We start from the raw sequence: 15,762 nt of genomic DNA, 5'->3' as shown, positions 1-15,762 counted from the left end.
GCCCGCTGCTTTGCCACGCTGAGGATTTTCAACTTTCAAAAAAGTTTCCAGGTCAGAAGGTAAACATTTCCACCAGACTGAACATAATCCCATTATCCAAACTGCTCTCCATAGTGGTCGGCATTAACTTTTGACCCGGTCTAGTGCAACTAGGTACCCGCCGTTGGCGCTTTTAACTTTTTGATGCTAGAAACATCAAAAACTGTTAAAAATCATATCTCCGGTTTCCTACATCTGATTTTTGTTTTTTGCTGTCTATTTTTATAAATTGGAGTGGATTTTTATTGTGTTGTGTTTTCTACTTTTTAACAGTTTTTATACTGATAAATGCTTTACATATTTAACCAATGTTAAGCCTGTCTGGTCTGTGCTACAGCTGCCATGGGGTGAGCCCAGGTTCAAATTAGTGAAACCTAAATGGACCCAATAAGAAATAGTGCTGTTATTACCTGAAGAAAGCTACTACTACCACTCATTTCAACTAATAATCCACTTTCTCACATGTCTGATTTCTTCCGCAAGCATGTCTAATGCCAGGGCTTTGGATACAAGCGAAAGTGATTCATGTCAGAAGCCTTAATGTTCCAGGTTTCCAGAAGGGCAAAGATCAATATTGATTCTGTTTTCCACTTGTGTTTTCTGGACCATCCTAAAGTTTGTGTTTCTCAGTGTTTACTGAAGTAGGAGGAGTCCCCACTTAGTGTATGACTGGCTCACAAAGGATATATATATATATACCAGCATTCCCCAGAATCAAGGTATTGATGCTTGTAGATACTTCCTTAAGGGAAGATCTTTGTCTTTTCTGTTACACACAGAAATGATATTAGAAATGATTTCCATGTGTCTTAAAAACAATTTTTTCCTTTTCAACAAACAGATATACAGACAGACCCAGGAGACGGCGATGGGAAGCTGCTTCGCCCCCAGCTTTGCAGGTTTATATCTCGGCTGGTGGGAGGAGCAGTTTGTCAGAAACATCAGACAATATCATGACCACGTCGTCCTCTGGGTCAGATACATTGACGATATCTTTTGTATATGGAAGGGCACAGAAACTCAGGCACAGAATTTTGTTACTGATTTGAATAACAATAACAATACATTGAATTTGCAATTCACCAGTGAAACTAACAAAAACTTTATTGAGTTTCTGGATTTACGATTAGAAATTCATGACAAAAAGATTTGTAGCAAATTGTTCAGAAAAACAACATCTGGTAACAGTCTGTTACACGCCACGAGCTGCCATCCTAAGAATTTGATTAATAGCATTCCTTTTGGAGAATTGCTACGTGCCAAAAGAAATTGCAGCACAGAAGAAAATTATGCACTGGAAGAAAAAGTAATGAATCAAAGATTTACAGAACGTGGCTATAGTAAAGCCACCATTAATTCAGCTATTGAAAGAGTAGCTAAAATAAAAAGAGAAGACATGTTCATAAGAAAAGAGAGGGTGGAAACCAATGAACAGTTAAGATTCATTACAACCTATCACAACCAAGCTTGGGATGTAAGAAAAAGTCTGAACAAATACTGGGAAATTTTAAAAACTGACATTGATCTTAAAGAAAAGATAGGTATGCATCCCTCTATCACATTCAGAAAAGCTACATCCCTAAAAGATGTTCTGATGACTAGTACAATAAAAGAAACCAAGAAAGGTAATGTGATACAGGGTTTCTTCACTTGTAATAAGTGCAAAGCATGCAAATTCAGTCAAAGCTGTAAGACTGTGAAACTAAATACTGAAAAGCCAGCGTACAAAATTTCGAAGCATTTGACATGTGACACTGAATATGCAATTTATGCACTTAAATGCCCATGTAACCAATTTTATATTGGTAGTACTATCAACAAAGTAAAGAAAAGGATTCTGGAGCATTTTAGGGCTGTAAAGAATCATGACAAGCAATATCCGGTAGCCCGCCATTTCTATCAGAAACACAACCAAAATGTCAATCTTCTGAAATTGATGGTGTTAGATTGTATTCCCCTTAGGGAAAGGGGGGGCAGTCGGACATTGGAATTGAGGAAGATGGAATCGAAAATGATTATTAAATATGACACCATGTGCCCCATAGGTTTGAATCAGGATGAGGAAATGTCGATACATTTAAGATGAATTTTGTCCAAATGCTGCTTCTGTCGTAACATGTTTTTAAGGGTTTTTAAAGTTTTATTAATTTTGACATACAGCAGTCTTCCAAGTTAACAGTAATTTTTGGTTTGTTGCAGGATTGAAGAAATTAAAAACGAGCAGTTGTAGCACTCTGAATAGATGTAAAGAAGACACCACACTGATATGATTATTACTCACTGGAGTTATAATAATTTACGTGTATATGTAAACACCCACTTGGGTGGTACTGTTAATCGCATATTATTTTTCTTCATAGAAATGAAGTTAAAACATTTATGTTTGGTGCCAACATTGAAAAGTGAATCACATTTTCTGCTCTGTTTATACACTGAATACGATAATATTGAGTTACAACTTTATTTGCAACATTGTAACAGAGAAAATGTTTTCTATGTTTACTACACGTTGACGTAATACGGAGACTGCACCTTTAAATGTATCACTTGCACTTTGAATCCCCGCCCGTGATCAAGGAGTGATTGAAACTCCGAAACGCGTAGGGAGATCCGTTGAATAAAGCACGTCTTGAAACAGAGGCCACGGCACCAGTGAGTTTTCTTTATAACTGTTAAACTGGATTGCGTTGGAATATATATATATATATATATATATATATTCGAAAACTCTCCAAATGTGCAGCCGCGCACAACAACAGGAACGGACAACTTCAATCGCCAATGCTCAATAATCGTCTTTATTTTATAAGCGATATGTGCACAGTCCAGGACGCGTTTCGGGCCACTCAGCCCTTGCTCACATGACCGCGTTACGTGCATGACAGTGAATTTAAAGGAACAAACCAACCATCACCTGATCAGAGGCGTATCATAAAGACTGAAGAAATACTTTCATATGTTGTTTTTGTATCTTAAATACAATATCATTTTGCGAACAGCCTTAAACATCATTAATAGCATAGTGCTAATACATGTACTCAAATTGCAGGAATATATTAACAGAGATGGATCCTCATACGTATAGATGCACAACGATCATATAGTTTGTATCGTGGTTGGCATATAACGCTCTACATATACTTAGTTAGATTGTAACGAAAATTTTAAAAAAAATAAGAATAGCCATAATTTGTCATTAGTTGGTTGGGCCATATTATCAGTGCTAATTACAGGGTACTCCCTATCAAGCTGGCCACAATAGATCATAATAACCTGATTAACATTAGTTGACACAAATATACATACAATCTACTAATGTGTATTGAGAGAATGAAATGTCCAACATAATTTATCAATAATTAAGAAAGAGCAGTTGTGCAGTGTACTACCGGACAGAGCAAATTTTGAAATTGAAAGATTTGAATTTTGCAAAAACCACCAGTAAAAAATTATTTCTGTAAAACATAGGATTTCATTGTCATAGGAGAAACTATAACGACTCAATTGATCAAAGCATTATTACTTGGTACAAATACCTGTCGAAAACCTTCTATCATGACTTCCACAGATTACTATACTGGTAAAGTTATTTGTATATCTGTCACAATAATAAATAGTACATTTGTAATGTCTACATGGATGCCACTCTTGAATAAACTGATTATATTGATTAGCCTTACATAGATTTGATCTATATTAAAACGAGTAACATGATTAAAGTGCCGTATAGTTAAAGTGCTAAGTGCTAAAGTGCAGTGGAAATCAAATCGAAAGTGCAATTATTTGTTAAAAAATATTACTTAATATCAGCCGATTGCATCACCTCCTCCTGAAAGAAGAGGGACTGTCTACTATATGGCAGTAATATAGAAAAAGTAAACCTAAGGCTGATACTGACATGAGGGATCCCCCTTAAAAGAACACAAATTGTTCTGCTATATGCAGAGGTCATTGAAAATGCTTATAATGATGTGAATATGAAGCAAAGACATTGTCACCAAGAAGAAACTGCACATGTAAATGCTGAGTCCTTGTTTCCAGGGAGTTTAACATTTTGGTTGATCTGCAACAAATAGGCATAAGGCTCATGCAGAAAATAGAACCTAATAGAAAAGATTCTGTAACGTAGTTACTACCCCAGATTCAATATACAGCCAATGGCAAAAATATCAGGCAATTCTAGCACCCCACAAATAAAAAGATGGCCAGAGATTTATTCAAGAAAATTATGCATATCTTCGCCTGTGTTCAGACCTTGAGGATATTTAGTATCAAGATCGATGATGTAGCGTGATTCCAGTTGTCGCAATCGTTTTTCACGATTTCCTCCTCTCTTGTTATTGTGTACGGAATCAAGAACACAGTAATGTAAACAGTTAAGATTGTTGGTATGCTCAGTTTTGAAATGTCTGGCAACTGGATATGCGGGATCGGAATTGACTATGGCTCGCAAGTGCTGAAGAATACGAGTATGTACTGGCAACTTGGTGCTGCCAATATATTTGAGTCCACAGGTGCATTGCAACATGTAGACTGCATACTCGGTTCGGCAGGTAAAATGCCCTTTTAATGGGTAACTTTCCATGGAAAAAGCAGTGGTATAACTGGTGGTATTTTTCCCAAATTTACAGGCGCGGCAAGAGCTGCACTTGTAAAATCCCATTTTTGGAGATAACCAACTGCTTTTAGATGTTAGTTCAGGACTAGTTCTCACTAAATCATTGTACATAGAGTGAGCTTTATGGAAAGTAATGGTGGGCCTGATGGGAAGTACCTGCTTCAATGTTGCGTCAGTCAAGACAATGGGCCATTGTTTGTTGATAATAGGCTTGATATCAGCCTGTTTGCTGTATGTAGTAATTAACCCACATGTAACTCTGTTGGATTCTAAATCATCTATCGGGGTTTCGAGAGATGTGCTCAATGAATGAGCAGTGTTACTTAATAGTGATAATCTCTCTTTGCTGTTAGCCTTGTCTTTTGCTGATTTTAGTTTCCCTGGATTGTACCCTCTTTCTAAAAACCTTGAGGTGGCGTCATCCTGGTGATGAATCAAATCATAAGGGTTGCTGCATGCTCGGCGTATACGTAAGTATTCGCCGTAGGGGAGGCTAGTGATAGTATGTGCAGGGTGAAAACTATTGGCATGTAAAATACTGTTGCCGGCTGAGGGCTTGCGATATAAACATGTTTCAATGCGATTTTTATCAATGTAAACTTTGATATTAAAAAAATTGCAAACAGAATTATCGATGTTAGCAGTAAATTGCAAATTTCTAGTATTAACATTGATTTTGCTAACAAAATCCTCAGCCTCCTCTTGAGTACCATGCCAGATGACAAAAATGTCGTCGATGTAACGCCACCATCGAATTACATGTCCGCTCCAAATTTCCCCAGGAATTAGCATTTAAAAAACCTTTGAAATTCACTGAAAAAACCATAGGTTTCAGGTATGTTATTGTTAGGAATTAGCATTTAAAAAACCTTAGAAATTCACTGAAAAAAATCATAGGTTTTAGGAGTGTTAACGGAGGAATTTCAATGGTTTTGTGCGAGTGAAATGTCCAGCTAACTATAACACCCCTAAAACCTATGGTTTTCTCAGTGAATTTCTAAGGTTTTTTAAATGCTAATTCCTAATTATAATGCCCCTAAAAACGATGGTTTTTTCAGTGAATTTCAAAGGTTTTTTAAATGCTAATTCCTAACTATAACGTATCTGTAACCTATGGTTTTTTCACAAAATTTCAAAGGTTTTTTAAATCATGATTTTTAAATATATTAATTGTTATATTTAGTTTTTTGATACTGTTTTTCTACATTTTTTAAACTTCTTATTTTTACATATTTTTATTTTTTTAATTACATTACATATTTAATGTAAATTTAAAAAAATGTTTTAAAAAATATTGAAACTAATATTTTTATTTTAGATTTTTTAAAATATATTTATATTTTTTTATTGTTTTTTTCCCCAATTTTTGTTTGAAGTCGCGCACCCAATGGGTACTGTTCTCGATCACTGCGCGGAACCTAGCCGCCCCTTTACGATTGTTGTGAAGGATCCCCGTAGGATGTGCGATGGGTGCGTATTTTCCTGCGCGATTGCTATGCGACCCGTATGCGACTTCAGGCGCATACGCGACGTATACGTATTACATTACGCGACGTTCGCGCGCTTCCGTGTGACATCATATACGTGTTTGACGCGGTGGGTGCGCGAGTCCTGCGAAAAATTTTTATGGCAAAAAAGATATATATATGTATTTAATATAAATATTAAGGCAAGACAATCTGAGCTAATCATAAAAATAATATACTTTTATTTTTAATAAATCTATATCAGTTTTTACTGCGATTTCGCGAAGTCGTGCTGGGTGCGTGCTGCCTATGCGCAGGGTGCACGGACCCCATGTGACCTGAAAAAAAGAGATTTGATTGGTTCATTAGACTTCCTTTTCTAACTATTGAAGGACCCCACCCATTTCAATCATTCTTCTTAGACCTTCTTTGGAGGAGCATCTCTGAACTTTGAAGAACTTAGTATTCATTTCCATTGCAAAACAATGGTTTCAGGACAGCAGCCATCATCTGAATCTGATCATTTATCTGATGATGGATTTGTGGCTGAACCTCCACGCCCTGAAAGGTACACATCTATCGTGTGGAAACTTTTTACGTTTCCAGAAGGACAGAATAAAACAAATGCCACAAAAGTGACGTGCAAAATCTGCGAAAGGGTCCTGTCACGCGGAGATCCAACCAAAAACTACTCTTGCTGGACCGCAAGTATGATGAAGCACCTAAAAACTCTGCACCCTTTCAACCTGGCGCACGAGGAGTGCAGAAGAATGCATGTAAATCCACCACCTGCAGTACCCAGTACTTCCGGGACGTCTGCCTCTACACAACATCTGGACATACGTCCACAATTTGCCAACCTGAAGGTGCACTGCATAAAGTGCAACAGATTGCTCTGTTACGGAGAGCAGTCCGTGGATTTAATTTGCAAGTTACAAGAAAAATATCGGTGCTAGAGTTTATTTTTTTCCTGAAGCTCATTGTTTTGTTTCTCCAGGTCTCTTTTATTTCCTTTTGAAACAAGCATTTACAATGCAATGGTCTCGGCATTGTTAAAGTTAGAGCTATTGGCATTGCTCCTGACATAATTTTTGTTTATGTTTTTGTTTTTAAAACATTTAAAGAAACAGCATTGTTATTTACAATGTCAATAGCTTAATCACTCTCAAATGCGAGACCTATTGCATTTGCACCCACACACAGAGCCACACACACAAAGCCACCCACACACACAGACCCACCCACACACACAGAGCCACTCACATAGAGCAACCCACACACAAATAGAGCCACCCACAGAGCCACCTACACACACACACACAGTTACCCACACACTGACTCTCTTAAAGCCCTGCAGCATAGCAGCTGTCAATAAAGCTAAAAATGTTACAGCTATTTTTATTAGAAAACTTTTATTGTATCCGCCAGATGCAGCCAAGCTATAAACGCCAAGGGCACAGGGGATTAGGAGGTTTAAGGGTCGAAGCTGCAGCAACCAGACTAAGATGTGTCAAAACAAATGTTATTGTTTCAGTTTCAACTGTCACTTTTACTGTTGGTAATGACATGCGTGCAAAAGAGTCTGCAATACGTGGACCTTTCACATCAAAAATACACAAGATGTTAATACACACCTCTCAGCCCATTCTTCTTTGGAGGGAGTCGCGTCCTTGAATCCATCTTCACCTTTCAAACAGGTGCAGCTCTTCTCATGGGGGAAAGGGCGAGCAGGTTAAGAATGTCCTCATAAATGCTTTAGTGAATTGGTCACAAAGCTTTCAGTGGACACGCGCCCCCAGAGGCTTCCGTACCTTCCCGAAAACATTCTCAATTGATTTCAGTCAGTCCCCTATAAAACCATGGAATCCACCCTACTTGGAAATGCACATGGTTGGCTATGAGGAAAGTGTAAGCATACAATGGAGACTGGTATTAGTGCTATGGAAAGATTCAGAACATCTTTACAATGTTAAAATTTCTATTGCACAAGGAGTTTTGTTCTGCTTATGCAATCTGCTCAGTTTCATGCGTTTTATGAGCGGAATCCAGAGGAGGGCCTTTTGTTGTGTGCCACAATGGCCCGAGCCTTTCATCGGGGAGATTCGGGTTTTACAGAACATAATGGCGTTTTATTAGTTGCTCGATTTCTGCCCTGCAACGTGAGACGCCTGCTGGTGCATTGAAGCACAGTGCGAGTGCTGCCGATTGGGAAACATGAGCTCCACTGTCTCGCATGACAGTCCTCTTTCTGCGCCTCTTTTATCTGCTAAACTAATAAATGTGCAGGAAGCAGAGTAGATGTTCACAGAGAGCTGGGCCAGACAGGGCCTGTATTTCAAACTGTGAAAACTGGCGTGCGCAAGCCTGAGCCCCTCTGCGGGTCTCTTATAACTTTTAATTAGACTGATTTATCTGTGGATAAAAACAAGCTGGCTTTGGACGTCGTGCCTTCATCAGCAGTCGGCCGTATATTTGCTGTGGGAGTCCGCTGGAACACAGGCGCTTTTAGCGTGTATTGAACTCCCGATGGAATGATGCACCTCGCTGGTATAGAAGCCCACATTTTTATAACATTTTTAGAAACTATGAGAAGACAGTCTGACTCAGATAATGCTTGTTTTATGTCAACAAGAGCGAAGCATTCATTTCGACAATGAGCAGTGAAACATTATCTACCGCCTTTGTTGGGATTTCAATGCGCGCCGCTCTTTCACTCAGTCTGAAATAAAAGTTGTACAGCAGTTGCAGCCCACCTCTTGTCTAGTTAGTGCAAAGCGGCGCATAATTGGACGCCTTGATTTTTCCTCCTGACGTTCCAAGCCCACGTTTTCATAAAAGGAAACAATTACAACCATTTACCTCCACAAATAGACATAGGACACCAGACCGAGGAGCAATGGGGATGACGCCATAAACACCACCGCCTTTCTCCGAGGTCAAGCAGAAATGCCTCGGAGAAACGCAGTGGCGTTTTCGGATTCGGGGGCGTGTTTTTCTTTCTCTCCTTTTGCCACTGGCTGGAATGTTTACATTCCAGAGGAGAGAAAGAATCGAAAAAACACGCCCCCGAAACCGAAAAAGACGGGGCTTGTTTGGAGAGACAATGCTCTTCTCCAATGGCTGACCAGTATTTCAGAGGCCAGCCAATGCAGAAGAGGTAAAAAAAAGGGGTGGGTTAAAGCCCCACTCCTAAACATTAAATCTCGGAGCGAGACTGCGCAAGCGCAGCCTTCGAGCCGAGACCTAAAAAAACAAAAAAACTAACTTCTCTGGTTAGAAAAAAAAACTATATTTGTATGATAGTGTGGGAAAGTTTAGATGAATATATGCGTAGTGCATAATTGACTGAAAGAATGCATTAGTATGATGGAGCAGGGTTTTTACTTTAAACCCAAATACCTGTTTCATTTTCGTATGTTATAATTAAAAGTACTACTGATTAATTATTAATGGTTTGTTGAGTCTTGTCTAATCAACCTTATTAACAGACGAATTACACGTGGGAATGCTATTGCATGGCTAAAATAATAAGTGAACTAAGTTGGTGAGCAATCTGACCGAATAGATGTTGCTTATGTGATGTTATGTTGTGTTGCGCTTATAATTAATACGCATTAATGGCTTTTGATGTTGCAAATAGCTAGGTAAATGCATACACATAAGGGTATTAGCAGGGGAATAACACTATAATCATTTCTATGCAGTAATTATGTTTTGTGTCTCTTTTTACTTAAGTTGACCATTGTGGCCTGCTAAAATATGGCTACCACCCGCAGCCTGCATTTGAGTAGATGAATAATTGAAAGGAGGCTTCGCGCTGACTGCGACCTTGCCCTCTTGCTGAACCGAAAAGCCAATCATCATGACGACAAATCCGGGAGGGATGCCAAATGCCCCTGAATGTGAAGATTTGTTACTAATCCAAATACCGACATGATGAACGAACTTATGGTGGTCTCACGAAGAAGATACATATTATCCTAAAGAGACATCCGTAGAAGTAACGAATTAGTTACGGACTCCTAATTTCTATTCATTATTTGAGACTATCAATGCGTGTGAAAAACTACCGTTGTATCCCAATGTACCAAGACGACATAATTTCCGCCATTCAACTGTTTTGTAAGATATGATTGCAACATTTGGAATGTAATTTTTAGTATAAATATTAGTAGACTAGAGAGGTCAAGCGCCACTTCTTCCCAAACTGATGATCAGAGGTCCCGATGCTGACGGAGAGAGGACGGTGACTCTACAGGACGGCTAGAAATTCTAACTATTTTGCTGAGGACCGGTTCTGACTTAAATTCTGACTTTTAGCCAGAATAGGTTATGAGAGAAATGAACTTGCATTTAATTGGCTTTTCTTACAATTTTAGATAAACAAAATTCTGTTTGAATTACTGTGTCGGGTGGTTATTTTATTGTCATGTTTATTGAATATAAAGTATATTATGATGTTTTTCACCAGATCTATAGCAACTAGTTGATGCCATTGACCTCAAGGTATGTGCAGATTGGTTAGGTACAGGAAAGTGTTTCCCCTTATACATGGCACGGATAGAGTGGTAGGATGAATGTTGGTGTAATGGGCCCCACCAGCGTGTGATGTGTGTGTGTGCGTGTGACTGCGAAATCACTCCGTCCGTGGAAGTAGAGGGGATTTGGAAGCTCCGATCTGCACCAGTGTATGGTGAATGTATAAGTGCAGAACTATAAGGAAGTGCTGCAGCATCACACTGTAAGCTCTTTAGCTGCAGTGTGCTGTGGTACTTCTGAAGCACAGGGATGCAACATATGTACATAAATATGTTGCAAGTCTATGCTTCCCTCTGCACTGCTGCTTAAACTGCAGCCATGTGGTGACACAGGCACCCTTGCACCATGGTGCAAGGATATCTGTGTCGTGTGGAGTTTGTTTTTGTGCAGGAGGACACTCCTTCCTGCACAAAAACAATCAGTAAAGGCATTTTTCTCCTTCAATGTATGCTGAGCTTTGTAGCATATATTGAAAGAGAAAAAATGAGGAGAAATTAAAACAATTCTCCTTGTTATGCCTTCCTACACCAATTGGAGAATGGTGCAGCATTCACACACATGTCCAGATTTATGATTTATGATAAATCTGGAGATGTGTCTTGTTCTATGAGTGTTCTGTGCAATCACGCACAGCAACACCTATAGAACGCCATTTCAATGCAAAGTGGTGTGTACGATGAGGTTGTATTTACATGGAGAAGAAAAGGTACACAGAGTGCCTTTTCCTCTCTTTGTAAATACGAAAGAGTGTCTTGCACTATAACTATGTTACAAAAAGTGACATTTTTTTGGCACAGTATGCTTTTAAAATTGCCCCATAAGTGCTTAGGTATTGGCAGACTATTACAATAAGAACATTTTGCTAGTACATTGTTTGAAAAATTGCACAAGAATGATAGGAGGTAAGCACAGAGTTATGTCTCCAAAGATGCTCAAAGAAGAATGATTGAAAAGATTGCGTTCCTTCAATAGGTACAATGGGAAATATTATGAACTATTCAAATCTTTTTTTTTTTCAGGTCACATGATATCCTATGACAGGGAGATTCCAAAACTACATAGGTATAAACTGGGTGTTTTGAAGACTGTATTAATACTTTGTAGCTTCTTGCCGATCTGCTTGATTAGTATATAAAGAAATTAACTTGTACTAGGGTTAATGGCTAGGCCAATCCTTAACTATATGACTAATAGTAATAGTAATTTCAGTACTTCAAAGAGAGAAGAAGATAAATGTATAAGTACTTAGGTTTTGGCAAAGTGATAGGACATGTTTTTAGAGTGGTGAAGGGAAGGGATGGAGCCTGATGTGACATCTGCAAACACACTCTGTGACGGGTTTTAAGTTGAGGAATTTAGTGTCTTTTAATTCTGAATTCCCTGGGCCCTACTAACCCACCATGTCTCTCTATTGAAAACTATACAGCTGCATTGCACTGAGGTGCTCTGAAACCATGTCCCATTTTTTACCTATCTCCAATGCAAGTCTTTGGCACTTTCTGCACATATCTGGTGGGTTAGTTGGCCCCAGGGACGCTCAGTATTCATGTTAACTTTATCCTGTAACTTAAAATGCCCACTGAGCATCTTTCCCCACATATCTACTCCGTCCATCCCCCCTTTCTTCACCAGTGTGCAAACACAGCATATTAATACTTAGTTAAATTTACTTTCACAGTAATAGTAAAAATAACGCTGCACATTTTTTCAGTTGTTTTTTTATCATTTAAATTTCTGAAAATTTCAAATTTTAGAATTAGTATCTGTGAAAGAGAAGAAAAAATACAGTTATAATATATAATAATATATTTTTTACAACACTACATAATTTTAACATTTTATAAATTATTTTCTTTGCCTTTTTTGCTGTTCTCAGAATATATTGAATTTCACAACAAACAGTGATTTCAATCGTACTCATCACATAATAGCGGGCAAAAACAAAACAATCAATTAGATTGTTTAAAAAAAAAAACTATATCTAACATATTTATCATATATCCAACTATTTTTGAACATTCCACAAATACTACATCCTCAATAACGAACCATATAATACAAATCACCCATATGCTTTCTTCTAAGAGAAATTTCTTACTTGAATATGAAAGAAATCAAATAATACGATGAACAATTATTCATACATCGTCAAAACCATATAATACAAATCACACATATATAAAATGGTTCCTTCCAAGCAAATTTTTTTACTTGAATCTGAAAGTACTCAAATAATGATTCAATAAAGAATTCTTTTTATAATTTCTATAAACTGTAAATGATGTTTCTTAAAAATATATGCTATGAGAATGTGCAACAAAAAGTCCATAATTAAAATGTATACCTTTCCTCTGGGCCAAATGGTATTGCTGAAATGCTTTAAACTGAAATTGTCCAATAGTAATCATATTAAGACATTTTAACATATTCCTAATACGCTGAATTATGTTCCTAAAACTTTGGCTTTAAAAATATTAGGTAGGAATTTGGTAATTCGCGAGGCAAACATTGTTTAAAAACCAATTGAGCATCATTACAATATGTCCATCCTTTATCACATTTTAAATAAGCAGTGTAATGTCCAGATGTTGTAGAACGACCAACATGGAAAATTATTGCTACTGCTACAAAAGTTCTTCCTGATATTGATAGTTGACTTGCTACAAAATGTTTTATTAAAGTTTCCAATTTTCTTCCATCAGCTGTATAACGTTGCATCATTAAGATTATATATTGTCCATATCTTTGTATAAATAATGTTGATAACATTTCTGATTTGCATTGGCTAAACTCCATGTTTTGATTTGCTGCTTTAACTAGTTTGCTGAAAGACACTGATTTACAGTCTGGTAATGTCAAATATATAAATCTTTCAGTGTCTATGTCAGTGATACATGTAAACATACAATTTTCACATTGATGTTCCCATTTATAACGAAGGCCAAAAAGATTTTCATTTTCTATGCCTTCATTTTCCAATACGGTAAGCATATACTTTAGAAATTCCTGAGCATCTTCTTGGATATTCTGCGTAAATTGTGTAGAACCAGAACATATATCCAAAAGATTACGAATATCAGAAACGCTTTGCATTTTAGTTTTATCAGTTCTCAATTTTTCATAAACAGAATGCAACACGGAACAAAATCTTTTTTCCCGATTCTCCATAATTTGCTGTTACAAACTTTCTAGAAAAAAAAAAACATTGACCACTACATTAGCATAGCAGTTGATACCTGAACTATTTTCAAACTGATAACCAACAATCTCTTCAACAGTGTCCTTTTTCTTTTTGCTTGCAATCTCAACATTATCTTGATTTTTTTTCTTCTCTATAATTTCACTACAGATATTCTTATATCTTCTTTTTTGACCTACCACACGCTTTTCAAATACAGGATATTGACCTAAATTGGGAGCATGCTCTCTTCTTAGCCTATTATACTCTTATACACAGTTTGCATCTGCAGTAATCTTTGACTCATCAAAATCAATCAAAAACAAACCAGATAAAGTTCTGACTCAGGACAAAGCAACATATGCCATACCCTCTTTAAACACGGTACTTCTAATGTTCACCAAAGTACTGTCTACACTTAATCCTTGAGATATATGAATAGTCACTGCATATGCCAAAGATAGAGGAAACTGTTTTCTACGTACATACACATTTTTAACAGGCAAAAAACAAGCAGAACAACAAGCAATTTGTTTCACTTCTTCAATCTGATCAAATTTGATTTTTAAACATTCAATTCAATTTTTTTTTGATAATTCACTAAATCAACAACTTTTCCCATTGCTCCATTCACTAAACCTTTTTCCACATCCAAATTATGCCGCAAAATAACCCGACAGTTTACACATACATAAAAATTCTTTCTAAACCTGCAGTTTTAGAAATAGATTTTTCTAAAGAATACAATTTTGTTTTCAATTTTTCCGTCAAAATAATAGTGATTCCTTCATGCTCTATTTTATCAATGGCTTCCATTTTTATTATTTGTTCATTTTCTAGCTTCAAAAGTTCTTCATTGAAAATAGAACACTCGCGCACTGTTGGCATTAAGCAGATTATAGAATTATTTTCTGCAACTTTTTTATATATTTTTCAGGAACTATATTTTCATTTGGAAACAAATTTGCAAGTAGTCGACTTTGCAAAGCTTGTTTGCCATGTTCGGTCAGTACTCCAATTCTTATATCTTGAAGAATACTTCCATATTCAGCATCATTTGCCTGTCGCATATTTCTAGTGAGTTCTTTGTACTCAAAATATGACCAAATGTTAACGTTTCCAACACTTCCCAAGGACTTTCTGGTGTCTTCATGCGCAAGTGTTTTAAATACTGGTTGTCCTTTTACGGGAGTAAGTTGCAGTTGATCTCCAAAAACTATGACATGTTTTCCTCCAAATAACACATCGTACTCTGTTTTAAGAATTTGCTGCATTCTTAAATGCACAAAAGCAAGCATTAAGTTTGAGACCATGCTTACCTCATCAATAATCAGAAGTTTCATTTTCTTTAGCACTCTTGAAACTTCATAACAAGCTTCTCCAGATAGCTTGTGATATTCCAATTTGTTTTCATGCTCCACAGGTAGCATAAGTAAACAATGCAATGTAATTCCTTTAATGTTGTGTGCTGCCAACCCAGTTGGAGCAGTTACAACACAAGACAAATGTGAGTCCGTTGTTTTCTGTAGATAACTGGTGATTACTTTAATTAAGAAACTTTTTCCTGTTCCAGCTTGTCCACTCACAATACATTCGTATAGGTTGAAATGAGGTGCATGTGCATTCTTTCTTTTCATGAAGAAATCCATGGTCAATCTGTTGTCTCACTTGCTGATATATTTCTTTCTGTTCAACATTTAGTTGTTCTTCCAAGTTGGCTAAGTCCATAATATCTTCTGGAGCTTGATGCATTGCTGTTTCCACCTCATTCATGGCGATTGCTGCTTCATGTTCAACAATTGGTTGTCCTAGTGGATCTTGACTCAGTGGAGCAGAGCTTTGACTGTCTTGAGAACTGTCTCCAGCAATCTCATCTGCAATAGTAGTTTCTTGATCAATTTCATCGTTCAACATTTTCACAT

The sequence above is a fragment of the Triturus cristatus genome, chromosome 6 (assembly GCF_964204655.1).
Source record: "Triturus cristatus chromosome 6, aTriCri1.1, whole genome shotgun sequence".
NCBI lineage: Eukaryota > Metazoa > Chordata > Amphibia > Caudata > Salamandridae > Triturus > Triturus cristatus.
Note: the sequence above shows the minus strand (reverse complement) of the source record.